The sequence below is a fragment of the Mercenaria mercenaria genome, chromosome 15, assembly GCF_021730395.1.
Source record: "Mercenaria mercenaria strain notata chromosome 15, MADL_Memer_1, whole genome shotgun sequence".
Lineage (NCBI taxonomy): Eukaryota > Metazoa > Mollusca > Bivalvia > Venerida > Veneridae > Mercenaria > Mercenaria mercenaria.
This window is the reverse complement of record NC_069375.1, coordinates 12,891,027-12,909,956: the sequence shown is the minus strand read 5'-3', so window position 1 is coordinate 12,909,956 and position 18,930 is coordinate 12,891,027. Positions and strand designations below refer to the sequence as shown.

Sequence of the window (18,930 nt, the reverse complement as noted above, 5' to 3'; positions counted from 1 at the left end):
GGCTCCATGCTGTTCACTTTTAAAGCCTATTGGGATTGGAGAAACTGTTAGCGAACAGCATTGATCCTGACCAGACTGCGCGGATGCGCAGGCTGGTCTGGATCCATGCTGGTCGCAAAGCCCACTATGTTGGTTTTCCCATGGCACGGCTCATTATTATAATCACATCACAATTAGAACACGTCCTTTTAACAACAAGATGTTTTGCAATGAGGGTTACAAACGGCATGGTATTTCCATTTTAATTATTTGCATATAGATACAGTTGGAATTTCAATGGATCGACCGTTTTACTTCGATATAACCGAAATTTGATTTGAAATGATATTTTATGCACGCTGTTTTCGGAACAGAACTTAAAAATATCTTCGAGATAGCCAAGATTTTGATATAAACGATTTCGAGATACCGAGTTGCAACTGTACTTTTTATCCGCATATTACATCCATTTCAAATGCTTTATCATTGTGAATTACCACAGCAGGTATTTTTAAATTATGATGAATGTGAATGGGATCGGTACTTGCAGTACTTGATGAAAACTCCATGTCAAGTATTTTTACACGTAATGGGGTTTCCAATATGCGGTGCACTTTTAAGATTTACCGGATATGGAAGCTAAAAAATCAAATAACTTTATCATTAAAACAAGGAAATTCAATTTATCATCTTTAAGAGTGAATGTATTTATGAAACTTCTTCTCAGAATACTAAGCGATTGAATTGTGCTACTTAAATTTCTCCACAAAGTAGAAACTGCAATAAGAAGATCATGTTTTGTTTTGGTTACGGTATTATCAAGAGACTATTGTTTGATACAAGTTTATTCATGTAAATTCCAGAAGGTCATAGTCCTAAAAGGACATGGTGATACATAATATGGCGGAATATGACAATAACAATGGCTGACAATGGCTGTAGACAATGATTTATGTCAGTGGTATAAGATACTAAATACACTTGTAACCCTATTTGTTATCGGATAGATAAGTGCTTATTGTTATAGCAGTTCAGTACAATTCCACTTTATGATAAATGCCGCATACATCGGTCAGCAGCTACAGCTGATCTTGTTTTGAGCCGTACGTAGCAAGATAAGACTCAGTAAAATAACACATATGGTCAAACAGTTAAATAATGTAAGCAATGAGTACAATCTTATATTTGCGAATCATACAGCTAATTTGTAATATCCATACGTTTTGGTCTTGTCGAAATCGAAATACAAGAAACTATGGATATTCAGATGCAATATCTTACACGTGAAACTGGTTTATTCTTTTATTTCCTCCTTTCTTGAATAACAGTACTCAAAACACTTAGTAATTACAGATAATAACTTCCCCGCATGTATGAATCAGGAGTGGAGGACGAATGATTTCAGACACAATGTCTTTTATAAAATCATCACGGAGAACATACGCAGCCGTAGAGCTGAGCATTCTTAATGAATCCAAATAATGATAATAAAAATGTAACCAAAAATGAAACTTTACAAACTCACAGTTATATAAAATACAGTATTATTTTTCTCCACAATCTAAATTTGAGACAATTCATCACTTACTGACAGCTATTTGCCAGTCTATTTCAGGTCGATTAACAAGCAAGTCCTGCAACATTAATCACTCTAAACACCTCGTTCCTAAAGTATTCCATCGCCTCAAAGGTATGAGAGAAGGCAAGCTAGTTTCCTTTTGAATGCTGAGCGCTAACATTAAAGAAAATATTTTGAAGAAACAATCGAGGAACAGAAAAGCTCTGGTAAAAACTCAAAACCAATACATGCGAAATAAAGCAAGGTATTGGTTCCATTTTAGCTGACAAGTGTAAATTCTAAAAGGAATTAAGTTCGGAAGATATTTACGAAACGTCTGCTGAAACTCTGTTTAAATATAGATACAATAAATTTATACGAAGATCCTTCGGAAGCATAGAATGCAAACAAGCAAAATAATGGCAGACTCGGTTTGAATGAGTCTGTTCATGAGAGGTAATGGAAGGAGCAACAACCCCCGCGCTCCGTAGCTCTGGCTTAAGTGGAACTCTTATTACCCCGTGATCCCAAAGAACCAGGAAATATAACAACACTGAAACTTGATAATGAAATTTTAGAAAGAAACATAACTGTAGACGAACTTGCTATTGAAAAATTATTAAAGACATTCAAACTGTCAAAATCTCCAGGAGAAGATGGTATTATTGCTGCATGGTATTTGAAAGATTTTTATATTATAAAATCAGATTTCTCAGAGATTGTGAAGGAAATGGTAGGAGGAAATGGTAGAAAATAATTCCTTATTAAGTTCTATGAATAAAGGCATTTAAACACTCTTACATAAAAACGGAGTAAAATGGTGACCAATTACACTTCTTAATATAGAATGCAAACATATCGAAATGCCTGGCTGAGCGATTAAAACCAGTTTTACCATCACATAATCCGATCAAAATGGTTATGAGAGAGGGAGATTTACAAGTGAAGCAAATCATTACACTCAAATATAAAAATTATATAGATGGGATAAATGAAGTGGTGATCAATTTTCTCGACCAGAAAAAAGCATTTGACCGCGAGGAGTTGGAATGGTTTGACAAATGCTTAGACAAATACACGATGGCTGAAGTTTTCCAGATTTACATATATTCCATAACAGGATAAAATCTCAAAACAACATATTGAATAATCCGTTAAGATCTCCAAAACTGGAAAACTTTTGGCAAATATAAGATGAGAGTTTCTTTCTCACAAACATATTTTATATGTATATGGTCACACTCTTTGAATGGTTACGGTCTCAAGGTAAAAACGTCAAATTCATATTCAAAAGCGTATCCATTCAAGACAGAAAGTCTCTAAAAAATGAGCCTTATTTTAGAATTTTGAAATAAAAGTTAAAGTAAGGCCACTGTTGTTTGAGTCATTTAAGTTATGTTATAGTGGATATATGGGACCCTGTAGAAAAAACTTTCATCAAGGTATATATTTTTTTTGTTCAAAATCTACACTACAAAAAGGACTGGATTTCCGAATGGTAAATTTTAACAAAATGCATACCACGACCGGAAGTGATGAAATTATGAGAAAATATCTAATCTTCCAGTTAATCTTGCCGCTTTGAGAGCTTCAAATTTTCAAGAAAGATAAGAAATCCATAAATAACAGACTTGATATAGAAAGATGTCTTACAAATATCATAAATTTATAAGAAAAATAATTTCAGTAAAATGAAAATGGGAAGCTTTTGCGTGGAAAAATATTGGCGACTATTTACAAATCCTATGATTCTTCTAAAGCGAAACAATGTTATTGGTCGTTTCTCCATACAACTACTTTTACTGTAGACAAGTTATATTAAACGGGAATGTCCAACGATCGTTGTATCACTTGTAGTGAGAAAAGATAGAGCCTAATGCATGTAAACATTTTCAATTAATATGGGCAAAAATATTTCTAATGATAAGCAATACCACCGAACAATCATTTAAAAGGAAAATCAAAACATTTGGGCTATATAATTGTCAGATTATATGCATAAACACTTGAATATTATTAAATGTTACGATTATATGCATAAACACTTGAATACTATTAAACTAGAAGCTACGTAGCATATCTGAACAAGAAATATCTTTAAAAATGATGGTCGGCGAATTGTAATAAGGAAAGAAGTTTATGAATTTTTCATCTAACATTCATCTTTCATCTAACATTTTTCAAATTGCAAAACTAAACACCGCACTTTAACAATTTAAATGGTTCTATTTTAATTTTTCGCAAAGGTTTCGTAGGGTTGCAATTTTGTTTCGTTTATCCTTAGACGAATAATGACAGCAGTAGTTTGATGAAGATTCATGAAGCGAGGTCATTAAACGTGTTTATATTTTTAGCTAAATTGGTCCCTATCCCCATTTGTAACAAAATAGCAGGAGACCTTACGATATTGTTACACATCGAGTTTGATAAAAATCCATTACATTTTAGTGGTTAATGCGAAGAAAGGCATATCTACTTTTAGCTATAGTGGTCCCAAGTTCCTATATAAATAAATTTGGAAGAGGACCTTATAATGATGCTCCAGACCAAGTATGACAAAGATCCACCAAGCTGTTCATGAGACGCTGTATAAAGGCATTTCTAGTTTTAGCTCTAGCAGCCCCTAAAAGGGGTCAAATGTCCCAGCTGAACAAAGTTGGCTGCGGGCCTAATAAAGATGCTACAAATCAAGTTTGATTAGAATACATGAGAAAAAAATCATTTAAAGGATTTATTTATTTATTATTTTTATTTATTTCTAAAATAGGCCAACTGATCCCGCTTTAACAAATGCATATTCGCTATTCATGAATCTTTGGACAATGACGTCACACCTATAAAAAGGTGAAGGTCAAGCAAAACATACAATTGTAATTATTTCAATATTTTTGTTTCATAAGGAAAGTTTGACCGTAGTCATATCACATAGATAAACTGTACGCAGCGTACCTTCGTTTCAGTGTAATGAGATTCAGTCATTATATAGCATATATATAATAAAACAGATTTCAACTGAGTTCAATATTTGCATACCATACTAAAGAAAAATATTCATATATAATAAATCAGTTAAATAATTTATAACAAATATACAAAGCAAACAAGTACTCATTTTAATATGCAATCTGAATAAGTCACAAAAGCAAGAAACCTTTTCATATACAGACGACAATTTAAAATCTTTTAAAAAGCACTTCTCTACATAAAAGACTCTTATCACACCCTTATTCATGTGATACGCAGACAGTATTCAGCTCTTTCTTTAATTTGACATATGTTGGTATTTGAACAGGTTTTTATTATCATATTTATTAAACTTACTTATCATTTTGAGATATATCAATATTCTTGCTAAATATACTGAGCCAAGGTTAGCTTTAAAACTGTGAACAGCGTCGTTTAGGATAAACGCTTTGTCTACATTTCACTCAGCGTAGCACAATCAACAGAGTGAAAGAAATTGACACTCTCGTCCAATCAGGCAGAGTGTTGCATAAATCTTCCATTTTGATAAATTATCTATAATGCGTTATCAAGTAGTTTGATTTGCAAACTGAAGTCACGTGGCATAGGAAACGAAAACGAATTTAGACGGCGTCCGAAAAAGAAATGCCATAAAGCATGAAAAGATACCTGAACATACATATGCATGTCTGTTTATTAGCCAATTTTTATGGAACACTGACAGTTCTGTTCTTTCTGTGTTAAAGAAATACCTTGATGTGTGCTTATCATGACAGCTTAACTACCATATCTTCGTCTATTTTTTGCTAGAAACTATCATTATATGCCCCATTTCAGTCATGATACTTATATTTCTAACTTTATACCAAGATATATCTTTTTTTAATTTTCTGTAATAATATTATAAGTATAAAGTCACGGCCTTATCCAATATAATCAGCATTTGTTATTTATTGCCAATAGTCAAGAGCGACTCTTAATTACATATGGTTTAAGTCTAGGTAACTTCTCATCATGGTTAAAACAAGATGCCTTAAAGGGTGAGGGGGTCTATCTCTTACTATATTCGTGTCCTACTGATAAAATAAATAACAGTGTTAGTAAATATTCACTCTTTTTCTTGCTCTTGACAATAGATAGTATTGTTATTGTTTGATAGTATCGTTGCTTTAACACTAGAATTCGATTGGGTCACATGACTCTAGTTTTCCGGAGGAAGTTTCGAATCTCCAACGTCTTAACAGTGACGCCACGTACAGGAAGAAACGCGAGAAGACGAACTGTCTGCCAACACATTTCCGTCTCCCGTAACTGAACGGAGGCCAGCTGAAATGTAATACGGCGTGTTATTTCATATTTGTAAAGAATGATAGGGCCAGTGTTTTCAAACCCGACACAGAATGTTCTTGGTTCAATAAAAAAAAAAAACAATATGATAGCTTTTTCAGTTTTACAAAATGTTTTAAGAAACTGAAAAATTGAGGACCATACACATTTTTGACAGATTTCTAAAAGGGAACACACAGCTACAATTATAACATAAAGCGCCTGCCTAAATATCTCATTAGTTTAAGCATATTTCTGGAAAGTTAGATTCCGGCCGAGGCAAATGACCTCTTTCATGATTTGACAGATAACATCATTAGTATACTGTTCATCTGTATTGTCGCGGTACTTGATATTCGGCATAACGACATTAAACAAGAAACAACACAATAGTGCATTTCTTGTCTTTACCACAATATTTCATGTTATATACATCAACAACTGTGTGAAAGTGAATAAGATATCATTCAAGAAACATCCATGTGTACTTCGAACAACAATAGTCAGCCATAGTCATCATGCGACGTCACATCACTAATGTCGCGGTAAACACCACGTAGGTGGCGCAACTCAAATACCGCGAAAATAGTGATGACGCGAGATTAGTGATGTCGAGTACATTTCCAGAATCATTGACCAAAACCATTGTTACAGGATTGTTGTCTTTAGCTGGTAGTGGTACAGCTAGATGCTTGTTAAATTTGGTCACGTGACCACTACACTGCTGAATATCAGCCTTGAACACATAAGAAAAATAAAACATGTTCTAGAGCAAAATACGCATAGAAAGCATAGAAAGCTAGGAGTATCAAATCTATAAGAAGACCTATCGGAAGGTCACAGTGCAAAGCATGATGAGAGGAAAAGGGATGTGTTACACCCTAATATTTCCAAGCAAGGGCTTATGCTTTTTCAATGCTATACATCATTCAAAGCACTGGTATTACTATGCGTCTATATGATACTGATTTATAGGTTTCGGTGGTACTTTTTTCTGTAGACATGATCTCTTGGCACAAGGTTCCATTGATCGTCAAGCCATCTTTCTGGTCTGAAGTTCCAGGGATCGCCCCCTATCTTTTCAGAATGGTATTATATACAACACATTTCCATATATCTAAAAATATTTTTGGTCGGATTTAACGTCGCACCGACACATGATAGATTATATGGAGACTTTCCAGCTTTAATGGTGGAGGAAGACCCCAGGTGCCCTTCCGTGCTTTATTTTATTACGAGCGGGCACCTGGGTAGAACCACCGACCTCCCGTAAGCCAGCTGAATGGATGGCTTCTCACATGAAGAATTCAACGCCCCGAGTGAGGCTCGAACACACATCGATGAGGGACGAGTGATTCGAAGTCAGCGACCTTAACCACTCGGCCACGCAGGCCTCACCCCCCCCCCCTCCACACACACACAAAAGAAATATGATGCTATACTTCTATACTTGATGATGCTATACTTGACACTATTACACTATTAAAGATGCCGTATGTTCATTACATATATTTAATAGTTGTTTTTCTATAGGATTTACGCAGAACATACTAAATAAAGAATGCTTTTGTTAATGAGGTATTACCAACTGCAAATTAAGATATCAATTTCGTCCCTTAGACTCTGGAGCTGAAAATTTATAATAGAATGTGAATCACCAACGATTACCCCTGTTTTCAGACGTGACTGACTATGACGTAATATCATATGAAATGAAAGTGGTAATTAGAATCTACGTAATAAGTTAAGCTAGCCTATAATTTACTGGATATTTTGTGTTAATGCTTAGTATTCTATATTTATATTTGCCATAGATCTAGATATGAAAACAGTTGTCTTTGAAGACCAAGAAAGATTTTTTGAAGGATTCTATATATTTTGCAAACAAATAATAAGTGCGTGAAGTTAGCAGCCTAGCAGCCTAACGACCTAGCAACGGGAAGTTAGAAGCCTAAACTAGCGGCTTAGCAGAGTGCAGCTAGCAGCCTAGCAACCTTGCAGTTAACAGTATAGCAGATGTCTGCATATTTTCTTTGTGAAATTATTGTAGCCTTGTATGTTTACATTATCACAAATGGATAAACACGGCTCAAACCTTAGTAGAAAACAATATTTTTTATAAATTTCATAGACAATAGAAATCTAAATTTGAAAAACACACGTATAAGTCACTGAATAATTTTATGAAATGTATACTTGAAGTTACTAGTTTAGTTGATCTGGCATGCACGAAGATGGGGTAAAAATTTGGATATTTCCCATATACGACAGCGTGTTTGACAAAGAGCGTTGTAGCTCGGAAACCATCTCAAAATCTCCGACATTACAGTGCAACCTCTGTAGAGCACCCTTTGGGAGATTTTTTAGTACATTTCAGCTTAGGGAAATTTTGATGATATTGTTATAGAGAGGTTTTTGCTTAGAGGGCCGCTCTGGAGAGGTTGTACTGTATATCCTTCCATTCTCTTAATCAACACATTTTTTATTTCATCCAAAATCTTCTCGAGAATAGAAAAGCATTCGGCACCATAAAACTTCATTGCATTTGCGAAGCCCTCTCTGTAGTTATTATGCTCTGTCCTTACAGAACACAGTACTTTGAGAGCCATGCAGAAGCATTTCGCCGTAGAAAGTTTCCACTCTGTCGTTAAGATACTTTTTTATCAATCTTTCGCTGCGGCCACTTTGATAGAATATTACGAGTTCAGTCCAATGATAGTATAATGCATTAACTCAACCCGAAATATTTCGCCATATTTATGTGCATACTCGGAGAACTTTCCGTGAATATTTTCCATGGTCACTTCTACGCCACAACCAAGCAGAGGAAGCCCTTTTAGATCAGGAATGGACGTTTCCTTTCGTCCATCCTTTTTCAGAAACCAGTAAACAGCCAACTCTATAAAAGTTCCGAGAAGAATAAAACCAATCATTTTGCAATACGTAAAACCGTCGTGAAATAGCATATGTCAATCCACGTAGGTTATCAAACAAATGTCATATTCAAGATAAAAATGTTAAAGCTTACTTAATCATGTATGAAAGAAATTGCAGTTTCTTCGTATATATATTATAGCCCTTAATGCACACTGTCTCGATAGAATTCAATGTATCTACGAAATCCAGTTAACTTTAAAACATCTTGAAAAGTCTGTTATCAGAAAAAACATGCTGTAGCAGAATGCAAATATACAAGCTCTAACTGGGACTCACACCTAAGGCTGACACTCTACCACTTCCCTATAACAGCAGTAGCTACAGTTAGGCAGTTTAAGTGCACCGATTATATTACGTGCATGTACTGTAACAATTTTGTGAAAATTATATCATTATCAGGGAACTCCGGATTATCGGCGTAATCGCTTTGTTACCTAACGGCAGTTTTCGTGTAAAGAAAAAATATAATCTAATGCTGCCAACGTTTTAATCGGGCAGTACCAGTGAAGTGAAATTTACACTGAATCTTATATATTTGCCCTTTTAGCAGCCGGCGAACGTCAAAGACTGTGAGTTTTGTCAAAATATAACCAAATTAACAGTTTTGAGAGGATTTTAATTGAAAGGAAATTATAGTTACAAACTAAATACCTTTCTGCAACACATTAAGTCATTAGCATTCACTGCCAGTCAGTATTGTGATTAAGATCACCTATCATTCATTCATTCCAATGATCCATAGACAGAGTCCGTTGTTTACATTTTTAATCGTAAGCGGTTCACTTGTAAAAACCACTTTGAAAAATCGAAGTACGCGAAGAGCTATGGTACGGTCTCTATAATGTTAAATGTTGTTTTGATTAATTAAGTTGATTGTGTTTCAAAGTATACCGCACACACACACACACACACACACACACACACACACACACAAAACAACTCTGAAGAGTCGTCTGTACCTGGAAATTAGAAATTGGTATCGCTGAACTTCTATTACTTCTCACAAAATTTCATGTGGCGAATGAGGTCCCGTTTTCCGCATAATTCAAGTCTTTATCAGATAAAGTACTGAACTGAACTTAATGTTTAAATGCTTATTTATGATATTATCCGGTCATAAATATTTACATGTAAAAATGTCAGCCGGAATAGCTCAGTTGGGAGATCTAAAAGTCCCTGGTTCGATCCCGGGTTCCGGCGCGAACGGAACGTTCGGCGGCTGGCCTTTTTTGGTGCAATATTTTTAACCTGTTTAAATAAAAGTGATAAACTTATTATTAAACTTTGTGCTTAACATACCGTATAAATTGCCATTCATTTTGCTGGAATTCTATCTTCAAGTATACATAATATTGGATGTAGTTGAAAAAGCTTGTTTTAAAATAGTTACAGATACTAATCGCTGATTTCACTTGTAGTATACAGGAAATTTGAAATAGGTAATAACACACCTTTGAAATATTTACACTTATTTTCTTTCACAGAAATGCTGGCGATGACTACAAAGAAAAACGAAGAAGGGAACATGTAAAAAAGGTACTGACCTTGTTAGCCGCTGTAGGACACATTTACCTTAGCCGTCATATAATCTAATGTTAAATGTTGCTTTAATAAATAAAGTTGATTGTGTTTCAACACAAAAACAAAAATACAACTCTGAAGAGTCGTCTGTACCCTGGAAATAAGAAACTGATATCGCTGAACTTCTAGTACTTCTCACAAATTTTCATGTGACGAATGAGGTCCCGTTTTCCGCATAATTCAAGTTTTTATCAGATAAAGTACTGGACTGAACTTAAGTTGTTAAACGCTTATTTATGATATTATCCGGTCATAAATATTTACATGTCAAAAATGTCAGCCGGAATAGCTCAGTTGGGAGAGCGTTAGACTGAAGATCTAAAGGTCCCTGGTTCGATCCCGGGTTCCGGCGCGAACGGAACGTTCGGCGGCTGGCCTTTTTTGTGCAATATTTTTAACCTGTTTAAATAAAAGTGATAAACTTATTATTAAACTTTGTGCTAAACATACCGTATAAATTGCCATTCATTTTGCTGGAATTCTATCTTCAAGTATACATAATATTGGATGTAGTTGAAAAAGCTTGTTTTAAAATAGTTACAGATACTAATCGCCGATTTCACTTGTAGTATACAGGAAATTTGAAATAGGTAATAACACACCTTTGAAATATTTACACTTATTTTCTTTCATAGAAATGCTGGCGATGACTACAAAGTTAAACGAAGAAGGAAGCACGCAAAATGTTGTGACCCTGTTAACCGCTGTGACGCACATTTACCCTAGGCGTTATATAATTTAATGTGAAATGTTGCTTTGTTTAATTAAATTGATTGTGTATCAAAGTATACTGGATAGAAAGTAAGTAAGTTTATTTCAATTCCAATAGGCTAGAAGCCCATGAGGACATAAACATGCACAGTATATGACGAATAGTGAAATCAGCATGTACATATATAAAACATTTGTGTATATGTGTCTACATTTTTACATTTGGAGAAGGTTACATACTAATAATAGATTAGCATAACATATATATTCATACATAGTATCTACTTATAATGAACTGAAAAATATTCCAGTCTTATAGATTAAGATATATTCCGGTCTTGAGTTGATCCTAAACGAAACGAAACAAAAGGAACAACAGACTGGATAATCATAAATCCGTTTCAAGAAATAACTACTGTGAAATATACATACATATTTAAATTACAACAGTATTTGTTTAGGCTGGAATATTTTTACGGGAAAATGAAATATTGTTACTGATACATATTTGCATTTCTTAAAGTAAAAGCATGGTATACATATGCTCCCAATTTTTTCACGACTGACTGATTTTCATTATTTAACAAATCTATAAATTTATACATAAAATAAACTGTCAGCCGGAATAGCTCAGTTTGGAGAGCTCAGTTTAGAGAGCGTTAGCCTGAAGATCTAAATGTTCCTGGTTCGATCCCGGGTTCCGGCGCGAACGGAACGTTCGGCGGCTGGCCTTTTTCTGCAACATTTTTACCTGTTGAAGTAAAGTAACAAACTTACTATTACATATTTTGCTAAACACCGTATATACTGCTGAAGTAATCTGACAAACTTATTATTCAATTTTGTGCTAAACATACGATGTATATTGCCATTTGTTTTTCAATTATACATGGAATTTGAAGTAGCTGAATAAAAAAAACTTGTTAAACATACTGACAACTGTTACCTTTTCTGTTACAGCTTGCGATATAATATGAGAAAATGCATCAATTTCGATAGCCGATCACTGATACCTCTTTTTAAAATAATTAAGAATAGCTAATTGCCAATTTCACGTATAGTATACAGGGAATTTGAAACCTTTGAAATGTTTATTCTTATTTTCTCTGACAGAAATTCTGGCGATAACTACAATGTAAAAGGAGGAAGGAAGCACGTAAAAAAGTTGTGACCCTGTTAGAATTACCTTAGACGCCATATAATTTAAAGTTAAAGTTGCTGTGATTACTTTAGCGGATTATATTTTAAAGTATACTGATCAACATGCCAACTCTGGAGTCATCTGTAGTATGAACTTTAGAAACTGAAATCACTTAACTTCTATACCTTCTCAAACAATTTAAATCGAAAGGTCCCCTTTGCAATGAGGTCCTGCTTTTCCCATAATTCTAGTCTTTATTCACATTCGAACATATAAGGAATACACGATTTCAGGAGGACTAAACTCTGTACAAAAGTTGTTTTTCTTTTTTTATTTGAAATCAGGCAGTGAAATTTAAATCCGACTTTTTTGAGAGCTGACAAATATTTTTTTCATATTCTTTTCATAGCAGCAATACAATATATTACAAAGCTTCAAATATTAAAATTGCTAAAACATAAAACACTTTCCCAGTTTACGATGGCATGTTATTTAATCCAGTTTTTATTACGCGTCAAATACACAATTACCGTATAACTGTGCCTAAGGTTTCTTTTCTGTAAGACGGTTTAAAAAAAAAAACAATTTAAAATTATAAGAATATGAATTGAGATATGCGGTATCAATTAGACCCGTCGTTATCCTTTTAAAGTTAAAAGTAATCTTTTAAGTTCAAAACTAATTGAAGCGATGTTTAAATGTAAAGCTATACTTAAACTTCATTTAAGGTAAATTTATAGTCAAGATAGTATCAGATGTTCTTAAGTGGTTAAACGCGTGTTTATATGATATTATCGGGTCACAAATATTTACATGTCGAACTTGTCAGCCGGAATAGCTCAGTTGGGAGAGCGTTAGACTGAAGATCTAAAGGTCCCTGGTTCGATCCCGGGTTCCGGCGCGAACGGAACGTTCGGCGGCTGGCCTATTTTGTGCAATATTTTAACCTGTTGAAGTAAAGTGATAAAGTTATTATTAAACATACCGTATATATTCCATTCATTTCGCTAGGTTTTATCTTCAAGTATGCATGAAATTGGAAGAAACTGAATAACAATACTTGTTTTATATAATAACATATTGACAACTGCTTTCTGTTCTGTTATAGCTTGTGTTAATATGAACTGACATTATATAGAAAACGAATCAAATGTAATAGCCGATCAATAATACCTTTTTTTAAATAGTTAAAGATTGCTAACCGGCAATATCACTTGTAGTATATACGAAATTTGAAATAGGTAATAATCCACCTTTGAAATGTTTACACTTATTTTCTTGCATAGAAATGCTGGCGATAAGTAGGGACTAGGGACCCCATTGGAAATAAGTGATTAAGTTTACTTTAATGGGCCATCCCAGGTTATAAGATCAAATTTGCATATATGATTAGTTATAAATATCATATTCTTAGAATAACTGTCTTTTATAATAAATACGTATATGTTTATGTGATATATGATTTTTTAAATATGATATTATATTCTTATGATCTTTTGACCTGAATAAAATTAAATTGAAAAGTACAAAGTAAACGAGGGAGGAAGAGTGTTAAGGACTATGCTATTTCGAAATTATGAATTAGGTGGGTGGGGTACATGATATTATTTCTGAGGAATTTCGAAGTTACTGTAAAACAAACGTTATTCCAATGTGACAATACATTAAAACCATGAAGTGCTGGTCTCTTACTTTAATTAAAAGACTAAAGTGGGAAAAGTTATCAGTATGGTTATGTCACAATTTTCGGTGCAAGTATTCTATGTAATCATGCATAACTGCGAAAAACTATAACATACATAATAAAGCTGAACTATCCGTGTAAATGAGCTGAGAGCTATTTTTCTATTTCCGTTTATTACTTTTCTAAAAAACACATTACAATTTACCAGGTGATGGCAAAATTTGTCATTTTTGTGCACATGCCTTTACACATTAAAGAAGTCCGAACTATAGGTATGGTGTGCGAGAAGGGCCTGAGCGCTTACGTAGTGCTCATTTACACGGATTGTACTGCTCAGATAAATATAGGCTATATATAACTTTATCATAAGTCCGCAAAGTGCAACAAAAGAAATAGCAGTATTAATTTTGTAATAATATTATTTTTACAAGGTATGTCTGACAAATGACATCGAGAATTCAAACTGACCTTTTAGAAAGCTGCATTTTCAAGTACCTGATATATTCCACTTTGGTTAAAAAAGCATTTTTACAATAGATAATTACTAACTACAGAAGGTAATAAAAATACTCTTGACCTAGAGAATGCTACAACCTACTAAACTTCAAAGCTTAAGTTTAAAATTATATTGAACACGTTTGCTTTAATTTAAGATGAAAATTAAACTAGAACTCTTATGATAAAAATCGCATAGACCATTTCGGACAGGTCAGACAGTGAGAAAGCAAACATATCGTACGTATTATTTAGCATGGATGATTTGCACTGTGAATACATATTTTTTACACTTAACATTTAATTCCGCGAGTACATACACATACACATATACATATATATTTACCTTTACCTTTTATACACTAGGAATATGTTCGTTTTACATGTAAGATCAAGGCATTAACCCCTCGTGAAAATATAATGCATGTGGCGTTCACTGTTGATATATAATTGTAATATCATGTTTTGACGTTACACTGAAACAAACAAATACCCTTTTTGCATATTCATTTATATAAAAATATAAACAAACAAACAAACCAAAGCGGGAACAATGTTTATTTTGTTTGATTGAGAGTAACACCAAAACGACACAATGAACTTTTCCAGGTTTTGTTGGTGAAGAAAGGCTCCAGGTGCCCCTCCAGACATTTTTTTGGAGCTCAGACTAGTACCTAGCTGGATGGCTTCCTTACGTGAAAAGTTTTACACCTCAAGTGAGGTTTCGATCCCACGTCGGTGATGGGCGAGGAATTCAAAGCCAGCGACCATGTATATCACGCTTTTCTTTTGCTAGTATAAAACTTAAATATTCAATTAAATTTCGTGAACATAAATGATACCCTTAATGATATTTACCGTCAGAAATTACAAATGGTTGGCCGAATACACCATACTTTTAATTACAAAAGTTTACACACCATGAGGGTCGGAAAGCACGGAATTTACGTTCTTAAACGTATATGTGAATCGTCTTGTTTGAAATGTAAACAAAGGAATAAAAGTAACTGTTTTCATGTTCGTGGTAAAGATCGAACTGTGTGATTGTCAATGTTCCCGATACGGAATATATATGAATGTATAAACACGAGCCGTTTCATCTAACAGGACTTGCAAGAACATAGTAAGCGATTGTTTATTTATTGTATTTATGTTCTAGTAACCTTTGACACTGATTTCGAGGACAAGCCGGGTTTGTGACATATACATGTCTGTTGTTGGGCTGGAAAAAGATAGGTCCAAAATTTAAACTAAAAGCTATATTCCATAAATTCTTCGTTATTTCTGTGCATACAATTCGGTTGTTTAAAGGTTAGAATATCAGAAAATTACAGGAAATAAAACATATCTTTGAAAAAGTCCCGATCTTTCATCATTTGTTTGGTTGGCGCATGATTACAAATTTAATGTTAGTAGGGCGTGATGTCCATGAAGCCGTGTAATGTGATAATTTTGATGACACGTTGATTTTATTTTGTAATTGTGAGTGATCGTTAAGTGATCAGAAAGATCGGACAGTGGAATGTTATAAAAAAAGTGATGCTTTATTTAGATTAGAAAGTGAATCGTACTATACAATAAGGAAACCTAAGGTAAAATACTCCTTTTATTTCGTTCACTGAAGAAAACATGGCTGACATATTTTTGTAAAAAAGCGGTGCACGTGTGATTTGTGTAACACAGTTTAACGACGATTTCTTAGAAAACTAACGCTCAGCTCATTTACACTGACATATCCCTGATTGATGAATATATATATTATATAAATATGAGAGACTTGTAGTACCAAATACTTGCACCGAAAATTTCTATGCATTTTCTTCTAGTACACTGTTGAGACATGCTTTTGAGTGTCACTGATACTTTATAATTTACTCGGAGATACATTTTTTCATTATCATTAGTTTCTCTTTGATCCCCGTGCATTTCTCGTGTTGTTACGACATTCTCAGTTTTACATAGGAATTTTGCATTGTCAAAATAGCATAGTCCTTAACAAAAGTTGTGACCCTGTTCGCCGCTGTAGGACACATATACCTTAGTCGTTGTATAATTTACAGTTAGATGTTGCTTTGATTAATTTAATTGATTTTGTTTCAAAGTATACTGCACAAAATACCAACTCTGAAAAGTCTTTACCCTGGACTTTGGTAACTGAAAACGCTGAACTTCTATTACTTCTCACACAATTTTATGTTATGAGGTCCCTTTGCAATGAGGTCCCGTGTTTTGCGTAATTCAAGTCTTTATCAGATAAAGTACTAATACTGTACTTATGTGGTTTAAACACTTGTTTATGATATTATCGGGTCATGAATATTTACACGTCAAAACTGTCAGCCGGAATAGCTCAGTTGGGAGAGCGTTAGACTGAAGATCTAAAGGTCCCTGGTTCGATCCCGGGTTCCGGCGCGAACGGAACGTTCGGCGGCTGGCCTTTTTGTGCAATATTCTACCTGGTTGAAGAAAGGTGAGTATAGTTTGAATTTTCATGCTTAACCAGTGAAAGAGAATGGATGGATGTACGTCACTGGTGGTCTTTCTTAAAGAATATATGAAATTAAAAGAAGGAATAAATACACTTAGATAGCCGATACGTGGCACATTGATTTAAAATAGTTTAAAGATGCAATGTCTTTAAGTGTGTTAAAATGGATGGGTGTACGTCACTGGATTCGGGGGCCTCCGCTCCGTGGCCGAGTGGTTAAGGTCGCTGACTTCAAATCACTTGCCCCTCATCGATGTGGGTTCGAGCCTCACTCGGGGCGTTGAATTCTTCATGTGAGGAAGCCATCCAGCTGGCTTACGGAAGGTCGGTGGTTCTACCCAGTTGCCCGCTCGTGATGGGGCACCTGGGGTCTTCCTCCACCATCAAAGCTGGAAAGTCGCCATATGACCTAAAATATGTCGGTGCGACATTAAAAGAAAAGTCACTGGATTCCATATAAATCGGGCAATGTCGTAAATAAAAAAAAATCAATAAAAAATATCCGCACTGCCTCATTAACCTTCATCTACATTTACCTTCCGTAAGCCAGCTTGATGGCTGGATAGAAAACGACAGTTATAGTCCAGTTGATTCTCAGAAGAAACGAATGTTGGAATCAAATCCTTATCTCTTTAGTGTGAATCAGCACTGTGTATATGCATACCGGATCCCTCTCTGTGGAAAATGAGAAAACGGATCCCTCTCTGTTCCCGCACACCGTGATCAGGGTTGCTTTACTAATACAGAGGTTTCTTGCCTACCTAGCGGGGAAAGTATTCATTTATCCGAGCACGCGCCGGGGATAGATATTCATGTCTTTCCCTAGGGAAAAACCTTGCCTAAAATAGCGTGCACTTAGGTGAAGTCACATAGTACTGGCACTATTGTGACGTCATAATCTATATACTGTAGTAGATAATGTCAGAAAATACCCAAATCTATTTGACTCCACGATCTACTTTGAACGTGATAGGCAAGGAAAATAATCTAACATGCCTGCCTGCGTAAGACAGCTGTTTTCCCAACCCTCGGGACAGCTTGGATAAAAAACCTCGCTAACGCTCGATTTTCCATTCCACGCTGTCCCTCGGGTAGGGAAAACCCCGTCTTACACAGGCAGGCATGTAAGATCCTTATAGATTAAAGTCAGTCAAAATAATAGCTGTTATCCCTCCGTATAGTTTCAGCTCAACTTTGCAAAAAGTACACTCAAGAAAAGTAAAAATGCAACTTGATGAAATTCGATGTGTGACTCTATGACCAACTAGAATCAGATAAATATAACAACATTCAGTCCATATAGATGAAATAATCATATGGGTGTCCGTATTCATTTTGGTAAGTCATTTCCTATCCATCTAAACAAGTTTACTACGCTTCCCTCTTTAATTGTGTCTGACGAAGGGGGTGGGGGACTCTATGATAAGCAGTTTTTAAATCCCACCAGCACTGAACTGTTTTGATATCTGTTTTCTGGCCTGTTTCGTCGGGCCCTTAAGGGTTTTTCTCTTGTTGCTCTGTCTTCTGCAAAGGCATTGAGTACACGCGTTTTAGGTTCTTAAGGTTTTTATACAGGAGCATTTTTGTTTTACATGCCATGCCTTTTTGTTTCCATTACGTGTGTTAGAGATTCACCTGGTGGGGTTTACTTTTATTTACACTGTCCCGTGTCTTTGGAACATGGTGGGGGTAAGAGTGAGTTTGGGTGCACACAATAAACCGGTTTAAGCTCCCCAGTAGTGTTTTTGCCACTGACCGTTCCAAGGCGGTGCCCCACTGTGTTCCTTTATTTGTTCGTTTTGTCTTTGTTTGTTTGCTTTGTATGCGTGTGTGTGTTTGTAGTGTGCACGTCTACTTGCTGTGGGTTTCGTTTTGGGGAGGCTGCATTTTTGGAACATGGCATTCCCTGTTTGATATTAGTCCTTGTTTTTTGAAGCAGTTTTCTACCAACCTTCTCTATCAAACAACATGTAGCTAAATTCAACACAGGTTTGTTACAAAGTGAAAACAGGAAAAATTCTGGTCAAATATTTCTGTTGTCAAGTAATAAAAAAGATCCACACATC

The 18,930-nt window shown here is 34.9% G+C and overlaps 3 non-coding genes across 3 annotated transcripts; all 3 read left to right on the top strand.

The window, feature by feature from the left end:
* The first annotated feature begins 10,624 nt into the window (after positions 1-10,624).
* Trnaf-gaa (transfer RNA phenylalanine (anticodon GAA)) lies at positions 10,625-10,697 on the top strand. Its single transcript has one exon. It is a non-coding gene; the product is annotated as a tRNA-Phe (tRNA).
* Positions 10,698-13,025: 2,328 nt separating this feature from the next.
* Trnaf-gaa (transfer RNA phenylalanine (anticodon GAA)) lies at positions 13,026-13,098 on the top strand. Its single transcript has one exon. It is a non-coding gene; the product is annotated as a tRNA-Phe (tRNA).
* A 3,617-nt stretch (positions 13,099-16,715) lies between these two features.
* Positions 16,716-16,788, top strand: Trnaf-gaa (transfer RNA phenylalanine (anticodon GAA)). Its single transcript has one exon. It is a non-coding gene; the product is annotated as a tRNA-Phe (tRNA).
* The last annotated feature ends 2,142 nt before the right edge of the window (positions 16,789-18,930 follow it).